Source organism: Heterocephalus glaber, unplaced genomic scaffold (genome assembly GCF_053883595.1).
Source record: "Heterocephalus glaber isolate CG9 unplaced genomic scaffold, H.glaber_assembly_v1.0 deba00000071, whole genome shotgun sequence".
Taxonomy (NCBI): Eukaryota; Metazoa; Chordata; class Mammalia; order Rodentia; family Bathyergidae; genus Heterocephalus; species Heterocephalus glaber.
In genome coordinates, this window is record NW_028258137.1 from 29,881,114 (window position 1) to 29,895,115 (window position 14,002).

The 14,002-nt window shown below is 40.7% G+C and overlaps 1 long non-coding RNA gene and 1 pseudogene across 1 annotated transcript in view; one reads left to right on the forward strand and one right to left on the reverse strand.

Annotated features, from left to right (window-relative positions):
• Positions 1–3,204, reverse strand: part of LOC147830674 (uncharacterized) — a 72,506-nt gene extending 69,302 nt beyond the window's left edge. The window contains exon 1 of the long non-coding RNA XR_015449215.1: positions 3,091–3,204. This is a non-coding gene — a long non-coding RNA (uncharacterized LOC147830674). The remainder of the gene's footprint in view (positions 1–3,090) is intronic.
• A 2,431-nt stretch (positions 3,205–5,635) lies between these two features.
• LOC101715447 (liver carboxylesterase 1-like) overlaps positions 5,636–14,002 on the forward strand; it is a 35,927-nt pseudogene continuing 27,560 nt past the window's right edge.

A 14,002-nucleotide genomic window follows, 5' to 3' on the forward strand; every position in this document is an offset into this window, starting at 1 on the left:
GTATTACATTTATTGATTTACATATGTTGAACTATCCTTGCATCCCAGGGATAAATCCGACTTGGTCATGGTGTATGATCTTCTTGAAGATCTTCTGCATTCTATTTGCCAGTATTTTATTAAGGATTTTTGCATCTATGTTCATTAGGGAGATTGGCCTGTAGTTCTCTTTTGGGTTGGGTTTTTCCCTGGTTTTGGATTCAAAGTAACACTTGTTTCCAGGAATGTATTCAGAAGTATTGCTTCCCTTTCAATTTCCTTGATGAGTTTAAAGAGTAATGGCAATAGTTCTTCTTTAAATATCTTGTAGAATTTAGCAGTGAAGCCATCAGGACCTCAGCTTTACTTTGTTGCTAAATTTTTTATTACATTTTCAGTTTCACTCATTGTAATTGGGGTGTTTAGAATTTCTATATTGTCTTCATTCAACTTTGACAATTCATATGTGTTTAGGAATGTGTCCATTTCTTCTGTGTTTTCCATTTTATTAGAGTACAGGTTCTCCAAGTAGGTATTGATGATTCTCTGGATTTCTGCTGGGTCTGTTGTGACTTCATCTTTTTCTTTCTTAATTGCATGTATTTGTGCCTTTCCTTTTTTTGATAAGGTTGGCTAAAGGTTTATGGATTTTGTTTATTGTTTTGAAAACCCAACTCTTTGATTCATTGACTTTTGTGTATTGTGCTCTTAGTCTCCACTACATTGATTTCTGCTCTGATCTTTATAATTTCCTCTCTTGCGTGAGTTTTGGGTTTGTTATGCTCTGCTTTTTCTAGGAGTTTCAGGTTCTGGATTAGGTTATTTATTTGAGTTCTCTCTGTTTTCCTAATATTGGCAATCACTGCTATGAATTTCCTACGTAGAACCGCTTTCATTGTGTCTCATAGATTCCTATATGTTGTACTGGCATTATCATTTACTTGTAGAAACTGTCTAATTTCTTCTTTAATTTCCTCTGTGACCCATTGGTTGTTCAGGAGGGTGTTATTCAATTTCATTATGTTTGTTGGGGTTTTGTGGTTTGTTACGTTATTGATCTCCAATTTTATTTCTCTATGGTTTGATAATAAAATAGTGCAATTTTATTGCACAATGGTCTGATAACTTCAATTCTTTTACATTTACTTAGACATGTCCTGTGAAGTAGCATGTGGTCCATTTTGGAGAATGACCCATGTGCAGCCGAAAAAAATGTGTATTCTGATTTTGTGGGGTGGAACACTCTGTAAACATCTATTAAGTCCATTTGTTCAATAGCTTGGCTCAGTTCTAGAATTTCATTGTTAAGTTTTTGTCTAGATGATCTGTCTATTTGTGATAGTGGTGTATTGAGGACCCCCACTACAATTGTATTAGTGCTTATTTGGCTTTTCATGAACATTAATATTTGTTTTTATAGTTAGGGGCATTCCTATTTGGTGCATATATATTTATGATTGTTATCTCTTCCTCTTTGATTGTTCCCTTCACAAGGATGTGGTGACCATCTTTGTCTCTCTTAATTAGTTTTGGTTTGAAATCTACTTTGTCTGCAAATAAGATTGCTACCCCTGCTTTTTTCTGGGTTTCTGTCATGTGGATAACTGTTTTCCATCCTTCTACTTTCAGTCTATTAATTTCTTTTTGAGTTAGGCATGTTTCTTGTATGCAGCATATTGTTGGATCTTGTTCTTAATTCATCCTGCCAGTCTGTTTCTTTTGATTGGTGGATCGAGGCCATTAACACTGGTAGTTATAGCGGATATGTATTGACTTATCCTTGTCATATTGGATTCCTGCTGATGTTTTCCTGTCTTTCTTGTTTAATTGCTTGCCTTGCCTGGTGGGTTCCTTCTATCGCTGTTCTTGGAATTGTGATTTTCATTATCTCTTTCTAAAATGCCCTTCAGAATACTGTGTAGAGCTGGTTGGTTGGTTGTAAATTTGTTCAGTTGTTCTTTTTCATTGAAGTATTTTAATTCTCTGATCATTTTGAAAGATAGTTTTATTGGGTATATCAATCTGTATTGGACTTGTTTTCACTTAGGGCTTATTATGGTTTGGGTCTAGATGTCCTCCCAAAGCCTCATGTGGTCATAGGCTTGATCTAGAGTGTTGGAAATGAGAATAGACTCAGGATGCAATGCTAGGCTCAAGGGCACTAGGATTAAGGGTGTGAGTGCTACCCACCCCAATAGTCTGTACCTGCAATGACTTTCATTGTCTTGTGAAAACCTTCATTACCTAGTGACTGAATGGGTTTGGCTGGAACCCGGGACAATCCCAGAACAGATAGCCTTATCTTTGGCCAATCCCATGAAATTGTATTGTAGCTTATTTCTCTCCCCAGCTGCCTCTGGCACAGACTGATAGCCCTGTGAGTCAGCATTTCTCAAAGATTAGAAGACCAGAGGTGGCCTCTGGTCTCCTGATACGGACTTGTTTGGGACATTGCCATGGTCTCCAAGCCCTGGACTGGATAATTTTGGGTCTCCAGCACAAAGGCAGATATCCTGCACTCTTCTACATCTGACTCTAGTAAACACTGACTAATACACCATGTATTTTTTGTCCCAGTGTCAAGGAAAGTGACTGAGACAACAATTCAAGCTCTTTCTTGGGGAAGGTGCACTATAATCTCACAACCAAGTTGTATCCATGCAGTAAATGAGAAACTTCAAGAGCAGAAGGATTAGGATGGATATGGTAAGGAGAGACATGGAAGATCAAAAGAGACCCAAATTGAAATTATAGAAATAAAAATGGCAATTTTTGAAATGAAAAATACATGGAATAGAATTGACAGATGAAGCATTGCAGAAATGATGAGTGAACTTGAAGACAACAACAGACACTACACAAAATGAATTACAAGGAGAAAAAACTAAAAGATAAAAACAAATATGGAATTTTAAGTGTGTAAAATTGGAGAGCCTGAAAGAGAGAGAGTAGAGAATGGAAGACAAAAAACAATTTAAGAAAATATGGCTAAAACTTTCTGTATTTGATGAAAACTATAAACCAAGAAGCTCAACAAACTTCAAACATAAAAAGAAGAAACATGAAGGAAATGACACTAAGGCACATCCTTGTCTCATTCAGTGGTCCTACCTTTTTCAGCAGCAGGGGCCAGTTTTGTGGAAGACAGTTTCTCTATGTACTGCGAGAGGGTGGTGGTTTTGCGATGATTCAAAGGAGAAGACAGCCTAGATTCTTCACATGAGCGCTCACTGTATGGTTTGAACACCTATGAAAATCCAATGCTGTTATTATCTAACAGGAGGAGGAGCTCAGACAGTGATGTAAGTCATGGTGTGTGGCTGTGAATAGAGGTGGAGCTTTGTTCATTCAGCTGCCAATCACCTTCTTCTGTGGTTCTTGGATCTTAACAGGGCATGGACAGGTAGTATGGTGTGGGAGTCTAATTGCTTAAAAAGAAAATCTGAAAAGAAGGCAAAGAAAAATTTGCATTCTAGAGAAAAATGGATGAGGATGGTGGCCAGCTTTCCAGAGAAACAATGTGAATGAGGACAGAAGAGCTCCTCATTACAGTATTGAAAGAAGAAAGGTTGTCAATCTAGATTTCCACACTCAAGAAAATTGCAGAATTTTCAGAAGTAAAAGTGAAAAAAAATTTTTAGACACACAAAAGCTGTAAAAGTTTATCACTAACAAACCCTTACAACAAGATATAGTAATGGAAGATCTTGAGGGGAAGAAAAATGACTCTAGATGGAAAATTGGATTTACTCCAAGGAATGAAGAGCACTCAAAATGCGGGTAAACATAAAAGCCCCCCTAAAATAAATTTAAAAAAAGAAGACAAGAGGTAGTCCTACTGCTAGTGTGCATCAGATGGTGGGAGATTGCATGATGGAAAAGAAGTCCACAGTCCATGAGGTGGAGAGGGAAGGTGTCAGCATCCAGCCCATTTCCTATGAACACCCTGGCATGGAGCCCAGGAATGGGGACCATGGATGTGAACTAGAAATTTGGTTCTTCACATGTTCTTAAGGCCCAAGGAGTTAAGGATAAATGCTTCCTCATTTATTCAATCATTCACTCATGCTTCTATTAAATACTTATTGTCCCTATAAGCAAAGTTAGACTAGGAGGCTAGGGATACTAGGAACAAACCATGAACACGCAGCCTTACCTTAAAGTATATTGCCATCTGAGGTGCACAGGTGCAGCCTACATTCTCCACCATATCATTGCTCACCTAACCTTGGGTTCAGTCTTCATTTAGAGATGATTGTGCCTTAGACTTTACTCTGGAGACAAACATGGAACAGAGGTGGAGGAGAAAAGAGGCTTTGAGAGCCTAGGAGTAGGAGCCTCCTAGCTATGGAACATCTTCTAGAACTAGGGGATCTAAATTTCAGACTTGAGTGTGCCTTTGACTGTCCTGCAGCCTTGGGCAACTTCTTTCTTAACTTCTTAACTTCTTTCAATGTCTATTTCCTCAAATGAGAATAATTGCATAATAATATTCAGTGATGACCATCAAGCTTCACTCAGTCTTGGCTTAGTACACAGAACAAGCACTGATCACACACCTGTGGTGTGGCTAAGTGCCTATCCTAGAGATAAGCAAGGAACAAAAGTGGAGAAGAGGGGCTTTGGTAGCCCGGACACAGGAAATTTCTATCTATGGAACATGTTCTAGAACTACAAGGTCTAGGTTTCAATCTTGAATCTGCCTTTTACTGTCCTGGAAACTTGAAAAATTTCTTAACTTCTTTCAATGTCTATTGCCTCAAATGAGAATAACTGCATAAGAATATTCAGTGGGGACTGTCAAGCTTCACTGACTGAGTACATGGAGCCAACTTCCTGGCTGAGTACACAGAGCAAGCACTGATCACACACTAGGTGGAGCTACAGAAGGATCTTCCTCTTGCTCTAACAGCCAGGTTACTGTGCTGCACTTGAGGGCTTCAGTCAGTGGGCAGCTCAGCACATGAGCTCTGGGGCCAGATTTGCTGGTCAAGTCTTTTTGCTACCACTTATTAGCTGTAAAATCTTGGGCAAAAAAGTGCCACAATGTACCTGTCAGATGGGATATTATTAGTACCTATTATTTCAATAAGTAATTTTTAGTGCTGAGAACAGTTATTGGTATAAGCTCTTTTTTATTAGCAATATTATTTTATCCACTCTCATTTTTCCCCAGTATGTGAACTTTTAAATGCAAAAACATGATTTATGAATTTTTCTATTTATTGTACTTTCAGTTCTTATCACAGTCCCAGGTACATAATAGGTACATAATAGGCTTTCACATAATGTTAGTCAGGGAACTGAAGACTTCCTGTAAGAAGTGAATGTGAAGCTGGGCTGAAGAGGATGTGTAGAATTTAGGCTGCAGGGGAGGTTAAGTGGAGACACGTTAGGAAGATACTCCACTCATAGTGTTATTAAATTTTGACATAATTGAACTGCACAGGAAGTGTAATTCCCCACTAAAGATTTAACTGAGATGAAGCAAAATACAAGGGCTTCCTCTTTCCCTCTTGTATATTTAGCTGGTTGCATGATCCAGGCATGAGAATGGTGGACTTTGGGGGAGAACATGACATCCTTGTTCTTTGCTGCACTTTTCATGACATTCTCATTTTGAAGAGCCTTGACAGGACATGGTCTATGGGTCTGGGGAGAATGGCAGGTGTAGCCTGTGGGTGTTGGGTTTGGTGGTAGCCTGGGCCCACCTGAGAGAGCCGGGGAGGAGGAGAGAGACTGCCTTTTGCAACCGTACTGGGGAATGTTGGACTTTGTGTAATGACCTCCTTGAGTCACAGCCAAGATATTGTAAGTGACCAAATCAGAAAACCCCTAAGTTCCTTTCCAGGTGTCCCTTCTATAACCAGTATGTACGTGTCCTCTTTATCTCCATGATGGTGTGGATGCATGGAGGTGGTCTTGTGGTGGGTTTGGGATCAACCTATGATGGACTGGCCCTCTCTGCCCATGAAAATGTGGTGGTGGTGATCATTCAGTTCCCTCTTGGCATCTGGGGATTCTTCAGATAAGATATTGAACTCTTGTCTCTGTGTATTAACCTCTGTATTTTTTTCTGTTAATATGGTAAAGTATCTGGACTGGATATTTATTTATAAACACTAAGGTATTTTGATCATTCCAACATCATGTGGTTTCATCTGATTGGTCTTCACTAACAGCACCTTGGCTCTGGTACAACGTGGAATAAATCAGAAACGGAATCTTCAACATAGAGAATTAGTCATTTATAGCAACTCGCTCTTTTGGGAACTAACCAGCATCTCATCAGCTCTGCATTAATGTCTTCAAAGGGGATCAGGCCTAATAACTTACCCTCCTCCCACTAGGCCTCACCTTTAGCAGGTTGTATCAGCTCTTAATACTCCTACAGCATTAGGGATCAAGGCTTCCGCTCACGAACGCTTGAGCGCCAACCCCCATGAAAACAAAACATAGTAGCTGTCTCATCGAAGATATGAGGTCTTGGCTGTACACATTATGCCATTGCCCAAAGCACTCTTTATTGCAGCCCTTAATAGTACATCCAGTCCTTTCATTGTTGGGCTCCAGTGAACTTTGCATTTACCTGTCTCACTTGTCTGTTTGCTCCTGAGCTTATGATGGGGTGAATATCTCTGCCTGGAATGCCTGCTCTATCTGTCAAGTACTTATTCATCCTTCGAAGCCAAGCCCTCATGTTACTGCCTCTGAAATATGCATCTCCTTTTCATCTGTGCTGTAGGCCAGTGCCCAGCTAAGTTGGGATAATTCCCTCTTCTCCCCAAGTCTCCTTCTCTGATGGGAGTGAGTATTTTTGGCAGAGACATTAAATGCTGCACACCTTCTAGGTAAGTGAGAAGAGGCAGCCTCATGGATAGAGTGCAGATAATGCTTTCTGAGGTAGATTTCCAACTAACCACACTGCCAGGATGTTCTCACAGAGACCAACAGTTATCTCCAACAGCACCAGAATTACCACATTGTGCCTCTCAGTATTTAGCCACAGCCAGCCGCTCCTTTAATTCTGAACTGCTTCATTCTCCTAGCTCTGGCCACCCAATTTCTGACTGCTCCTTCTTAGCCCCCTCTCATCCCCCATCCTCAATCCTCTTTGTCTCCCTCTCCTCTACTAATTCCTGAGTGATCCCAGCAGGACTTTCACAGCTCCTTGTTTGTAATCTCCATCTGTATTTTAATGCCAGCTGCCATTTTTAGTTACCTTCTCTCATCTTCCTTGTCTGTCTATTGGATGCCTCCCACTTTACATGAAAAGACTGTGATGTTCACCACCTCAGACAGCCCTTGATGACCACTACCTTTCACCCAACACTGACCCTTTCTATTCGCATTAAATGCCTTGTGCAGCCACCAGCAGCTTCATCTTCTCTGCTGCTCATGATAAAAGCATAGTGGTCAGCCTGAACTCTTCACTCTTTCTTCTACCTCACATCCACTTGGCCAGCAAATCTTCTTGGCTCCAACTTTAAAATGTTTATCTAACTACTTCTCACCAACTCCTTGCTCTCACCGTAGTCTAAGGCCTATGATTTTGTCCTGGCTTATAATCATTTACTTTTATAAACCTGCTAAATTTACAGGAGGGCTGCTTCATATAGTATCAGAGTGCTCAGGGAAGACATAGCTAGAATGGCATTGTGCCTCTGAGGAGGGTTTCCATGTGCTTACTGTGATGCAGAAGTCCTTGCCAAGGTCCACAGCATGCTGTGCTCTTCAGTACCTCTCACAATAGCTACACTCACTCATTTTGTTCACTTATTCCTGGACTCTGGGCACCTGCTACTTCTCCTAAATGAAATTCCTTTTGTTAAATAATTACAAGACTCATGCTCATTTTATTCAGATCTCTACCAAATGCCAGTGCTGCAGAGAAGCTTTCACTAGGCATGAGACTTGAAATATCTGTCTCACATGTGCCTCTTTCTGTATCTGGTTTTATTTTCCCCCAAATTAATTTCAGTAGCTAACATTATATTGCCTTTTCATTTACTTGATTTTGGTCTCTAATGTGAGCTGAGTGTAGCCAGAGATTTTTGCTTGTTTCCAGATGTGATTTAGTCCTTAGATCATTTTTGAATACAGTGTAGATGCTCAGTCTACAGCAGCTAGAAGAATCAGTGTGCAGCTGTCTATAAAATACCACTGTAGGAATGACAATCAGGTCATGCAAAGCCAAGACTTATTCTGGAAGGCTGAGAAGTCCCTAGACCATCTCAGTTCCTGAGAGCACCACTGCGATAGTTCTGTTTCCTTCTTCCACTCTGCCTCTTGCAGCACAGGGGATGAACATAGCCAAGGGAACTGGGGTCATTTGAATCAAGTGGCTGCACTGTGCTGAGTCAAGGACAACATTGCCAACTTTGGGGGCAGCTCAGGCTCTGTGACCATCTTTGGAGAGTCAGCAGGCAGTCAATCTGTCTCTATTCTTGTAAGTGTTCCTGATACAAGGCTTCAACCCCAGGATTTACGTGGTTACTGATGGAAGCTCTTGGAGACCAGCCAATCCAGTCATGTGTCCCTGTGCTTGCAAGACCTGGATTCAGAGCTGAGTCTGCTCAGTGCTCAACATCAGTTTGTGAAGAACCAAGGCCCAACTTTCCTTGTCCTTCAGGTGGTTTAGGCTCAGCCTGATTTCCTGGCACCGTAAGACTCTAGCTTCAGCCTACAGTAGTGATATGCCTCTTCTTCCCACTTGGTTGAGTTTTCTTTCTTCTCCCTAGTCATTTCAACACTAGGTCTCACCTTGCTTCTCTTGGGAAGTGGGGATGAATATAAACTATACATAGCTTGAGGCAAGAACATGAGCTGGATAGTGTGTACTTGGCTCTAAGCCGTATCTGCATGTTGAGGAGAATTGAACACTGACAGTCAGTCAGCAGGAGCTTCTCCTGAGGAGTCCTGATAGCTTGTCCATGTCAGGGAGGGAGAACAACAGTCTCTGGGACTGTGGGTCATGGGCTGGGGGTGTCAAATGAGCAAAAGGAAGGATAAAAGTTGGAATAGTGCAGGTATGGGATAGGGAGTTAGAGACACGGCCACAACCTGGGGTCACGAGATGTCTTTTGGGTTTGTGGAATGTGGTTGAGCAATACTGATGGATGGCATAGAAGATGCTGGGAGTCAGAAGAAATCATGAAGGTACTCAGTGTTCAGCAGAGAGTCAGCCCTATTGCTATATTTTTAAACCAGGCATTGGTTTCATAGTTGAATACTCAGAAGAAAAGTTTATATATTTTTATAATAGAGAAAAAAGAAAAATATTTAATTCCCGCAAAAGACAATAGTCATCACTTTCCCACTCTCCATAAATAGTCACTGTGGAGCTTTAGGCATGTGTTTGAATAGTACTAAATATACGTATTTATTTACATCTTTATCTATGTCTCAATCCTCTGTTCATTCTCTCCTCTCTTCTTTTTTCTCCCCCTCTGTCTCTCTGTCATTTCACTTTCTGTTTTTAAAAAGCATAGTGTGATATAAATATTCCCTAAAAATTAGGCATCTCATGTAATCTTATGTTTCATTAATGCACAGCGTTCCATATTAAGAATGAAAAATTGTCTATATACAAAGGCTAATAGTATGAGAATCTCAAGTTATTTCAATTTTTGCTGCTGTAAACAGCATGAGCATTCTTCAAAATCATTGTACACATTCATAATCATTTTCCTTTACTTTTATTCTCAGTTTTTCTGTGCCCTGTGTTATATTTCAAACCAAGGCATTTTGGCATACCATGCAGCCAATCTCCCACCAAGCAAAAACCCCAGCCCTTTCCTAAGGGCTATTTTTCTTAGGACAAATTCTCAGTAATGGAAATTCTGAAACAGTTTGTTGCTCAGAATGCCAAAATGTTTCTCCAGTATTTTGATTTTCATCATAGGGACACACCACACACTTCCCATACTATCCCTTACTCTGGGCTTTGGGGCTGTCATTCTAAAGTTCTCCTGAGAAAACTGGGCTCACAGGAGCTGGAGAAGCAAGAGGGAAAAGTGAGGAGCTGCCAAGTCCCCAGAATGGTGAAGTCTCCAGGTGAACGGGTCTGGCAGAGGCGCAAGAAGAGGCACCTTAAAAAATAAGTGAGTCGCTGATCTCTTCCATCAACTTTCCTCTCTACTCCCCTGTCAGGTGTTATCTCCCCTGGCCAAGAACCTCTTCCACAGGGCCATTTCTCAGAGCGGTGTGGTCTTCACTTCTGGTCTGTTCAGCAAGGATGTCAAGCCTATGGCTAAGGTAGGTCTCACCCTGGTCAGCTATGGTATATTCTTCTGATCTCCTGGGAATCCACAGAGGTTTTTCTTGTTGTGAATTCAGTTGAGGTGTTTACAGGCTCACTGAAATAAGACTGGCTGAACACGGGTGGATCACTCAGGGCTCACATTTAAATCACATTCATATTTTATATTCCCCAGTATTTTATATTTTCCATTGTATATCTCATATCTAGGCCTCTTGAAATTCTGCACAAGCTTTATTGTGTTGCAGATACAGTACGCACTTCAGCACTTCACCTGTATTAACTCTTCTTACAAGAGAAGTGCAGTGATTACCCTCACCCATGAATGTAGAAATAAAAACCCAAAGAGATTGAATGGCTTGCTGGAGGACAAATAGCTGGGAAGTAAAAATGTGGGGATTTGAAACCAGACAGTGAAATCCTGGATGCGAGCTCTACGCCTCCAAACCAAAAAGTCTTTTGAGACTTTCAACTCTGAGACTATTGTGTCTATATATTTGTTTGTTTGTTTGTTTATTGTGATACTACAGATAAACGTTGTGGCAGTTTTAACAGCGATAAACAACAGAGACACATATTGTGTTACCGGGTCATGTGACAATTACCGTTAATAAAGAAGCAACACCCTGCAGGACCCGGGGTCTACACCTGCCATTTGAGGCTACTCCTTCTGCATTTAGAAACTAGGTTTGAGATAACACCCCTCTGTGCACATTGCTCGGGGAAGGGACATTGCTCTGGGACTCCGATGTTACTTGTCATCACTGCAGAAAATTGCTGTCACTGCTGGGTGTAAAACCACTTCATCAACTGTCGTAGCTCACTGCCTGCGCCAGAAGACAGAGGACGAGCTCTTGGAGGTCACAAAGACAATGGTTGGGGCCTCCATTCTAGAGGCTCCATGCTCTGTACTTGGCTCTAGATTTCATCTCTTCGGCTGTCCTTTTTCAATGGTCAAACCACTTGCGACTGTTTCTTACTTCAGCAGCACTGTTAATGTACTCTTCCAAATTAGGAGTTTCATTTTTACTCTTTTATTTTGAAATAGCACAAATGCCAAAAATATTCTGTAATAACATGATGGAAAACTACATAATAATCCCCCAGCTCTTTCAACTATAATATTTTGACATTGTTGTTTTAGATGTATTTTAAGAAATTGAACATTCTCTATTTTTCCAAGCAACTACCATCCTGAATTTGGGGACGGGGACATAATGTACAAAACTTCAGAAAAGCATCACAGTTTATCTTGGTTGATTTAGAAGCTATAAGCTTCTGTAACACAGAAGTGGCCCAGTTGTTTAGATTTATTGATAACTCTGACTCAATTAGGATAGCCTGTATCTATCCATCATTCATCTATCATCCCCATCCATCTATCCATCCTTCTTTCTGTACAATTCATTAATAGTTTCATTAGTCTAGTACTTATCATCTATAATTTTGCATTTGTCTATTTTCAATCTGTCCCTTGGCCATGAATTATTAACCAAATATCTACACTCCTTCACGCAATACTCCAAACGCAATGACACATCCATCACCCATCTCCTACTTGTCATCTGTTTATCTATGTATCAATCCAATTATACTTGTATTGACCAATCCATTCATCTATCTCTCCATGCATAGTGTATAGAAGGGTGCTGTCAGCGGAGTTGATCTGAAGTTAAACTGACCATACTGTGTTTTCAGAAAGAACTACCCAAGGAGAAACAAAACCATATACTTAGTGGGTTACAAGTAGTAGGAGTGTAGTGAGGGGACACATTCATGATAGCCAGTGGTGATGTTTCTCAGGTAAGGTGACATTTACACATTGATGGAGGGTCATGGCCATCTGTCATCTCAGGGAAGCTCAGCAGGACAAACCTCCAGAAAAATAGCATCCAGGGTCCATGGAAAATACTTCCTTTATGGGGAAGTTTTGATTGTGATCTCATGAGTTACCTAAGTGTCTCATCTCTCTATCTGGGTTTCAGTCCTGGAAGAAAATTCTTCTGTATCTTCAGGGAAAACCTCTAGTGTTATGTTTTCCCAGTGTGTCCAGGGATTGACTCTAATGTGGCCCTGTGGGGGTCTTCATTCATTATGTCAAATAAGTGTCCAAGTTACTTAAAGAATTAAATCACAGGTATTTTCTAACATCTGAAAAGAGGAAAATATTTCAGTGATTCTCTATATAGTACAAAAGGACGAAGTTGGTGATTTGGGGAAAATCCAGGGAATCTATGATCCCAGGACATCTTTTTGAGTTGCTGTGGAAGTGCTTTCATGATTACCACTGCTCTCACTACACACACACACACACACACACACACACACACACACACACACAGTCACTTGTCTTGTGAGGGTTACCTCCACAATGGAGGCATCCGTAGAATTCCCTGTCCATGTGTCTAGGTCACAGTTGTTAGCTAAAGTAGAAAATTCCTGTCCTCTAAATACCTTCAATCTTGTGAACACACAACAAAGAAAAGCATGAGTTAAAATATCAGAGATTTTGTATGAGTTAGAGATTTATAATGCAAAATGAGAAAGCTTCTTTCAAAGTGATTTGAAGAAAAAAGGATTGTGATGTAAGAAAATGCTCATATAACTGAAAATTTCACAAACAAGTAGCTTAGATCCGTTTGGCTGGATTTGAGTGTTCTGAAGATATTGAGAATCTACTTGGATCTATCACTCAGCTTCCACTCTTGTCTGTTGGCTTCTCTGAAGCACATTTATCCCTGGGGAAGCTGAAAAAGACAACAACCCTGTGGACTTCTATCAGTTTAGAAATCATCTGTCATAAAATTACATCATTAGTCTTCACGAACACTCTGTTGGGCTGACCCTGGCATGTATCCATTCTTACACTATTGTCTAAGTTTGGGGATGGAGAGTCCCCACGTCACATATAGACAGCCAAAGTCATGAAATTGAAGAGAAAAGTGTAACAAAAGATAAGGAATAATGAGAATTTCATCTCCTGCCACACCATTTCACCTCTTGCCTGGTCAACCGTTGTAGCTGCCACATTACAGTCAACTCCCTTCCACTTTTCCCTGAGGGGAAAATTGAGGTTATGTTACCAGGGTGAGCAAATAGGGGAAAAGATACAAAGGAAAAGTATCAACAGTGAATGTTTCCTGAAGAGTTCCAGCAATCCCAACTCAGAGTTTTCTGCTCTACCCTCTCTTGCTAGTGCCTGGCCCTTCATGTCCTACTCTGTCCCACTGTGCCCACACTCAGGAGATCCTGTATAGTGCCCATCTGTGGAACTAGCCAGAGGAAGCAGGAGGAAAACCATGGTACCTCTGAGGCACCACTTAAAAGGATGAACTTGTATCCTAGAAAGCCTTGTCACAACATCTTCTGCCTTTGTCTTCACAGAAACTTCTTAGTGTGGATTTATTTGGAGACCCCAGAGAGGTAAGGACCTTTGCTTTCTTGTTGATAGCTTTTGATTTTTTACACCTTTAAGCTTCAATTCACTGTTAATGAAATATTGTTCTTTTTGTATTTCTAGATCCTTCTTGGCCTTGGGATTTAGCTCAGTGGTTCTGACGCCTGCCTCGCAAATGTAAAGTCCCAAGTTTGATCCCCGGTACTAAAAAAAAAAAAAAAATTCTGGGAAATTATAGATCCTTCTTGTGTTCATATGGCCAAGGTCCAGAGAGGGGCAGTGTCTTGCCAGGGTAATACAACCACGAGGATGAGAGACAGGACTAGAATGCATTACCTGATTCCCAGTGCATTGTTCTCAGCAAA